Raw genomic sequence first — 6,962 nt, 5'->3', positions numbered from 1 at the left:
AGTGAAACCATATGATAATTGACTTTCTCTGCTTGACTTATTTCACTTAGCATCATCTCCTCCAGTCCCATCCATGTTGATGTAAAAGTTGGGTATTCATCCTTTCTGATGGCTGAGTAATATTCCATTGTATATATGGACCACATCTTCTTTATCCATTCATCTGTTGAAAGGCATCTCGGCTCTTTCCACAGTTTGGCTATTGCGGACATTGCTGTTATGAACATTGGGGTGCATATGGCCCTTCTTTTCACTACATCTGTGTCTTTGGGGTAAATACCCAGGAGTGCAATTGCTGGGTCATAGGGTAGCTCTATTTTTAAATTTTTGAGGAACATCCACACTGTTTTCCAAAGTGGCTGTATGAACTTGCATTCCCACCAACAGTGTAAGAGGGTTCCCTTTTCTCCACAACCTCTCCAACATTTGTTGTTTCTTTCTCTGTCCATTTTTGCCATTCTAACTGGTGTAAGGTGGTATCTCAGTGTGGTTTTGATTTGAATTTCCCTGATGGCTAATGATGATGAACATTTTTTCATGTGTCTGTTAGCTATTTGTATGTCTTCTTCAGAGAAGTGTCTGTTCATATCTTCTGCCCACTTTTTGACTTGATTATTTGTTTTTTGGGTGTTGGGTCTGAGAAGTTCTTTATAGATCTTGGGTACCAGCCCTTTATCTGTAGTGTCATTTGCAAATATCTTCTCCCATTCTGTGGGTGGCCTCTTTGTTTTGTTGACTGTTTCCTTTGCTGTGCAGAAGCTTTTTATCTTGCTGAAGTCCCAAAAGTTCATTTTTGCTTTTGTTTCACTAGCTTTTGGAGATGTATCTTGAAAGAAGTTGCTGTGGCCGATGTCAAAGAGGTTACTGCCTATGTTCTCCTCTAGGATTTTGATGGATTCCTGTCTCACATTGAGGTCTTTCATCCACTTTGAGTTTATCTTTGTGAATGGTGTTAGAGAATGGTCGAGTTTCATTCTTCTGCATGTGGCTGTCCAATTTTCCCAGCACCATTTATTGAAGAGACTGTCTTTTTTCCATTGCATGTTTTTTCCTGCTTTGTCAAAGATTATTTGACCATACAGTTGAGGGTCCATATCTGGGTTCTCTATTCTGTTCCATTGGTCTGTATGTCTGTTTTTGTGCCAGTACCATGCTGTCTTGGTGATCACAGCTTTGTAATATAGCTTGAAATCGGGCAACGTGATGCCCCCAGCTTTGTTTTTCTTTTTGAACATTTCCTTGGCGATTCGGGCTCTTTTCTGATTCCATACAAATTTTAGGATTGTTTGTTACAGCACTTTGAAAAATGTCATTGGAATTTTGATCGGGATGGCATTGAAGGTATAGATTGCTCTGGGTAGCATAGACATTTTAACAATGTTTATTCTCCCGATCCATGAGCATGGAATATTTTTCCATCTTTCTGTGTCTTCGTCAATTTCTTTCATTAGTGTTCTGTAGTTCCTAGAGTATAGATCCTTTACCTCTTTGGGTAGGTTTATTCCGAGGTATCTTATGGTTTTTGGTGCTATTGTAAATGGAATTGTTTCTCTAATTTCTCTTTCTACAGTTGCGTTGTTAGTGTATAAGAAAGCAACTGATTTCTGTGCATTGATTTTGTATCCTGCCACATTACTGAATTGCTAGATGAGTTCTAGTAATTTGGGGGTGGAGTCTTTTGGGTTTTCCACATAAAGTATCATGTCGTCTGCGAAAAGAGAGAGTTTGACTTCTTTGCCAATTTGAATACATTTTATTTCTTTTTGTTGTCTGATTGCTGTTGCTAGGACTTCTAGTACTTTGTTGAACAACAGTGGTGAGAGTGGGCACCCTTGACGTGTTCCTGATCTTAAGGGAAAGGCTCTCAGCTTTTCCCCATTGAGGATGATATTTGCTGTGGGTTTTTCATAGATGGATTTTATGAGCTTGAGGAATGTTCCCTCTATCCCTATACTCGAGAGTTTTAATCAGGAAAGGATGTTGTATTTTGTCAAATGCTTTTTCTGCATCAATTGAGAGGACCCTATGGTACTTCTCCCTCCTCTTATTAATGTGTTCTATCACATTGATTGATTTGCGAATGTTGAACCACCCTTGCATCCTGGGGATAAATCCCACTTGGTCGTGGTGGATGATCCTTTTAATACATTCCTTTTTTTTTTAAACAGAAACATCACTTTTATTGACAAGTTAGGGCCACAACAGACAGCTTCCAGAACAGAAATAAGACAGTCCCAAGACAATGGAGTGTAAAATTATAGCAGACAGGTTAATACTCTTCACCCTCATCCTCTCCCTCAGCACTATCCGCTCCAACCTCCTCATAATCCTTCTCAAGTGCAGCCATGTCCTACGGGCCTCAGAAAACTCTCCTTCCTCCATGCCCTCCCCCACATACCAGTGAACAAAGGCACGCTTGGCATACATCAGGTCAAACTTGTGGTCCAGGTGAGCCCAGGCCTCAGTGATGGTTGTGGTGTTGCTCAGCATGCACACAGCTCACTGTACTTTGGCCAGGTCTCCACCAGGCACCACAGAGGGAGGCTGGTCATTAATGCCCACTTTGAAGCCAGTGGGGCACCAGTCCACAAACTGGATGGTACGCTTGGTCTTGATGGTGGCAATGGCAGTATTGACATCTTTGGGAACCACATCACCCCAGTACAACAGGCAGCAAGCCATGTATTTACCATGCCGAGGGTCACATTTCACCATCTGGTTGGCTGGCTCAAAGCATGCATTGGTGATCTCTGCTACAGTCAGCTGTTCATGGTAGGCTTTCTCAGCAGAGATGATGGGGGTGTAGGTGGCCAGAGGGAAGTGGATGCGGGGATAGGGCACCAGGTTGGTCTGGAATTCTGTCAGATCAACATTCAGGGCTCCATCAAATCTGAGGGAAGCAGTGATGGAGGACACAATCTGGCTAATAAGGCGGTTAAGGTTAGTGTAGGTTGGGCATTCAATATCGAGGTTTCTACAACAGATGTCATAGATGGCCTCATTGTCTACCATGAAGGCACAATCAGAGTGCTCCAGGGTGGTGTGGATAGTGAGGATGGAGTTGTAGGGCTCAACTACAGCTGTGGAAACCTGGGGAGCTGGGTAAATGGAGAACTCCAGCTTGGACTTCTTGCCATAATCGACAGAGAGACGTTCCGTCAGCAGGGAGGTGAACCCGGAACCAGTTCCCCCTCCAAAGCTGTGGAAAACCAAGAAGCCCTGAAGACCTGTGCACTGGTCAGCCAGCTCCCGGATGAGGTCCAAGACAAGGTCAATGATCTCCTTGCCGATGGTGTAGTGCCCTCGGGCGTAGTTGTTGGCAGCGTCCTCCTTGCCGGTGATGAGCTGCTCAGGGTGGAAGAGCTGCCGGTAGGTGCCGGTGCGAACTTCATCAATGACCGTGGGTTCCAGGTCTACAAACACAGCCCTGGGCACATGCTTGCCAGTGCCCGTCCCACTGAAGAAGGTGTTGAAGGAGTCATCTCTTCCCCCGATGGTCTTGTCACTTGGCATCTGGCCATCGGGCTGGATGCCGTGTTCCAGGCAATAGAGCTCCCAGCAGGCGTTGCCGATCTGGACACCAGCCTGGCCCTCCTGGATGGAGAAGCACTCACGCATGACTGAGACTTATAGGGTTCCTCGGGGCGGGAGCATGAGAGGGGACGGCGACAAGGTTCTCCCGCTGACAGACTACCAAGGAGTCCGGGGGAGAAGTAACTGTATTCACATTCTGTATTCTTTTTTCTCTTTATTCTTAAGATTGCTTAATCTCTATTAATTTATCTTTAAGTTCACTAATTCTTCCTTCTGCCAGTTAAATATAGTCTTTAAATCTACTAGAGCCTCTCTAGTGAATTTTTCACTTTTATTATTGTACTTCTAAACTCCAGAATTTTTATTTTTAAAAAAATAATTTATCTTTGTATTGAGACATCGTCTTCCTTTAATTCATTAAGCAAGGTTTCCTTTAGTTCTTTCTTTTTTTAGTTTTTATTTAAATTCCAGTTAGTTAACAGTGTAATATTAGTTTCAGGCATATAATATAGTAATTCAACACTTTGATATAATAGCTGGTGCTCATCACAAGAGCACTCCTTAATCCCCATCACCTATTTTACCCATTCCCCCACACACCTCCCCTCCAGTAACCCTCAGTTTGTTCTCTATGGTTAAGAGCCTGTTTCCTGGTTTGCCTCTCTTTTTCCTCTTATGTTCATCTGTTTTGTTTCTTAAATTCTATATATGAGTGAAATCATATTGTATTTGTCTTTCACTGACTTATTTCACTTGGCATAATACTTTCTAGTTCCTTCCATGTCATTGCAAATTACGAGACTTCATTCTTTTTAATGGTTGAGTAATATTCTGTTGTATATATACACCACATCTTTTTTTATCCATTCATCAGTTGATGGACATTTGGGCTCTTCCCGTAGTTTGGCTATTGTTGATACTGCTGCTATAAACATCAGGGTGCATGTATCCCTTTGAATCGGTATTTTTGTATCCTTTGGGTAAATACCTAGTAGTGCAATTTCTGATGATGAGTGATGTTGAGCATCTTTTCATATGTCAGTTGGCTACCTGTATGTCTTCTTTGGAAAAATATCTATTTATGTCTTCTGTCCATTTTTAAATTGGATTATTCATTTTTGGGGTGTTGAGTTTTATAAGTTCTTTATAGATTTTGGATATGAATTCCCTCTAGTTCTTTGAGTATATTTATTATAATAGCAAATCTGCAATCCTTGTTTCCCAAATCTAACATCAAAACCCTCTCATTGGCAGTTTCAGTTTCTACCTCCTTTCTTGTATACAAGTTATACTTTCCTGTTTTTTTTTATTTCTAATATATATTTATATCTTAAATGGGATATTTTAGATAATATATTGTAGCAACTCTATACTGACCCTCCCTCTCTCAGAGTTTATTGTTATCGTTGTTTGCTTGTTTTTGTTTTTGTTTAGTGATATGGATGTACTATTTTAGTGAAGCCTATTTCCCCTATCATGTACAAACCCTAATGTCATTCCTTAGAAGGCACAGTTTTGGGTATGCATGCAGTCACTCTGAAATGACAGTGGTTTTGCAGAGCTCCTTTTTTTCTTTTTTCTTTTTAAATTTTATTTTATTATGTTATGTTAATCACCATACATTACATCACTAGTTTTTGATGTAGTGTTCCATGATTCATTGTTTTCGTATAACACCCAGTGCAGAGCTCCTTTCTGCCTATTTCTCTGATCTCTCTGTTAAGCTGTCTGCCTTTGTTGGTAAAACAGAGCGCTGTTAGGCACCACTAATTGCCGGCTAATTGCTCTACTGTTTTAACAATGCACTGTGGCATACATTGCTCCTCAGTCTGATCCAATTAAACTTGGACCCCTTTGCAGAGGTAGTTTTTGAGGCCAGCCTTTGAGTTTTGCTCTGACTCCAGGAGGGCTTTTCTTAGTTGTCTCTTTCCCTCAGTCTCTCTAGTAAATTGGTCTACAGTTAATTTAGTGTGGTCTCATGAAGCTACTAGCCTCTTAGTTACCTACCACAAAAATCTCCAGCATTTCAAGAGCATCCTTTGGCTTGAACTTCCCCACACCGTGCTCCAAATAAAGTCAGTTCTCTTTGGGAGAGTTTCAGAGTTCTCTATTCTTATGGCTGTCCTTGAACAAAATCTCTGTGTTACCGCTCCAGAGCTGGAGTTGGGAACAGTGACCTGTATCAGAGGTTACCTACTGTGTTGCCTTTCTTGATGTGGAAAATATCCTATAAGTCAGCTGGGGTGAGGGTGATAGATGACAAATGTTTTTGGCCTGCCATGCCTAGGTTAGAGCTTCCATACTATTAGTTAAGTCTGGTTGGGAGAAAGAAACCCCATCCTCTAAATCATGCTTGGTTGGAATAGAGCTGCAACATGAATCTGGGAAATTGAGAAATGCTGGTTGCCTACCCCTCCTGGAAACAAACCCCATCATTTTTGATTTACTTGTCCACAGTAGAGCTTATGGCACTGAGCTTAGATTCTCACTGCTTTTACCAAGATTTAGTACATTTTCTTGAATAAATATCTTTTCCTTTGCTCTATACCCTTAGGAACATTTCCAGAGATTTTAAATGGTTGTTTTTTAAAAATAATCTTCACCAGTTATGGTTGTTTTGCTGGGAAGAGGGTTCATGGAGCATTTCATGCCTCCATTTTGGAAGTAATCCTCTATATAATGTTTTACAAAACTTTTGTAATATTTTCTAGAGTGGCTGTATCATTTTACATTCCCATCATCAATATAGGGGAATCCTTAAGCTGGTGCATCCTCACCAGCATTTAACATTTATCAATATTCTCTGTGTTCTCACCAGCATTTGCCATTATAAATATTTTTTATTCTAGCCACCTGGTAGATATGTAATGGTCTTTATTTGCACTTCTCTGATAAGTGATGAATGTTTGCATATGCTTTTTAGTCATTTGTACATTTTCTGTGTACTTTTTTGTTTTTGTTTTTTTAAAAAGATTTTATTTATTTGAGAGAGAGAGAGAGTGAGAGGGAGCATGAGCTGGGGGAGAAGCAGAGGGAGAGGGAGAAACAGACTCCCTGCTGAACGTGGAACCAGAAATGGGGCTTGAACCCAGGACTCTGAGATCATGACCTGAGCCGAAGTCAGATGCTTAACTGACTGAGCTACCCAGGCACCCCCATCTGTGTTCTTAGTTTGGATTTTACTAATGGCTATTAATGTTGAACATCTTTTCTTGTGTTTGTTTGCCAACTGTATATTTTCTTTGGTGAAACATCTGTGTAAGTCTCTTGTCCATTAAAAAATAGGGTTCTTTGTTTTCTCACTGTTTAGAAAGTTATCTATACATTTTTTGTTGAATATGTGATTTGCAAATTTTTTATTTCACTTGATTTTTGACAAAAGTACAAAGGGGGGGCACCTGGGTGGCATAGTTGGTTAAACATCTGAC

General features: G+C 40.8%; 1 pseudogene; it reads right to left on the bottom strand.

Moving 5' to 3' along the window:
- Positions 1-2,269: 2,269 nt before the first annotated feature.
- Positions 2,270-3,618, bottom strand: LOC116621865 (annotated as a pseudogene).
- Between the last annotated feature and the right edge of the window lie 3,344 nt (positions 3,619-6,962).

This window comes from Phoca vitulina, unplaced genomic scaffold (assembly GCF_004348235.1).
Source record: "Phoca vitulina isolate PV1807 unplaced genomic scaffold, GSC_HSeal_1.0 scaffold51, whole genome shotgun sequence".
Classification (NCBI taxonomy): Eukaryota; Metazoa; Chordata; class Mammalia; order Carnivora; family Phocidae; genus Phoca; species Phoca vitulina.
Note: the sequence above shows the minus strand (reverse complement) of the source record. Positions and strands in the feature narration are given on the sequence as shown.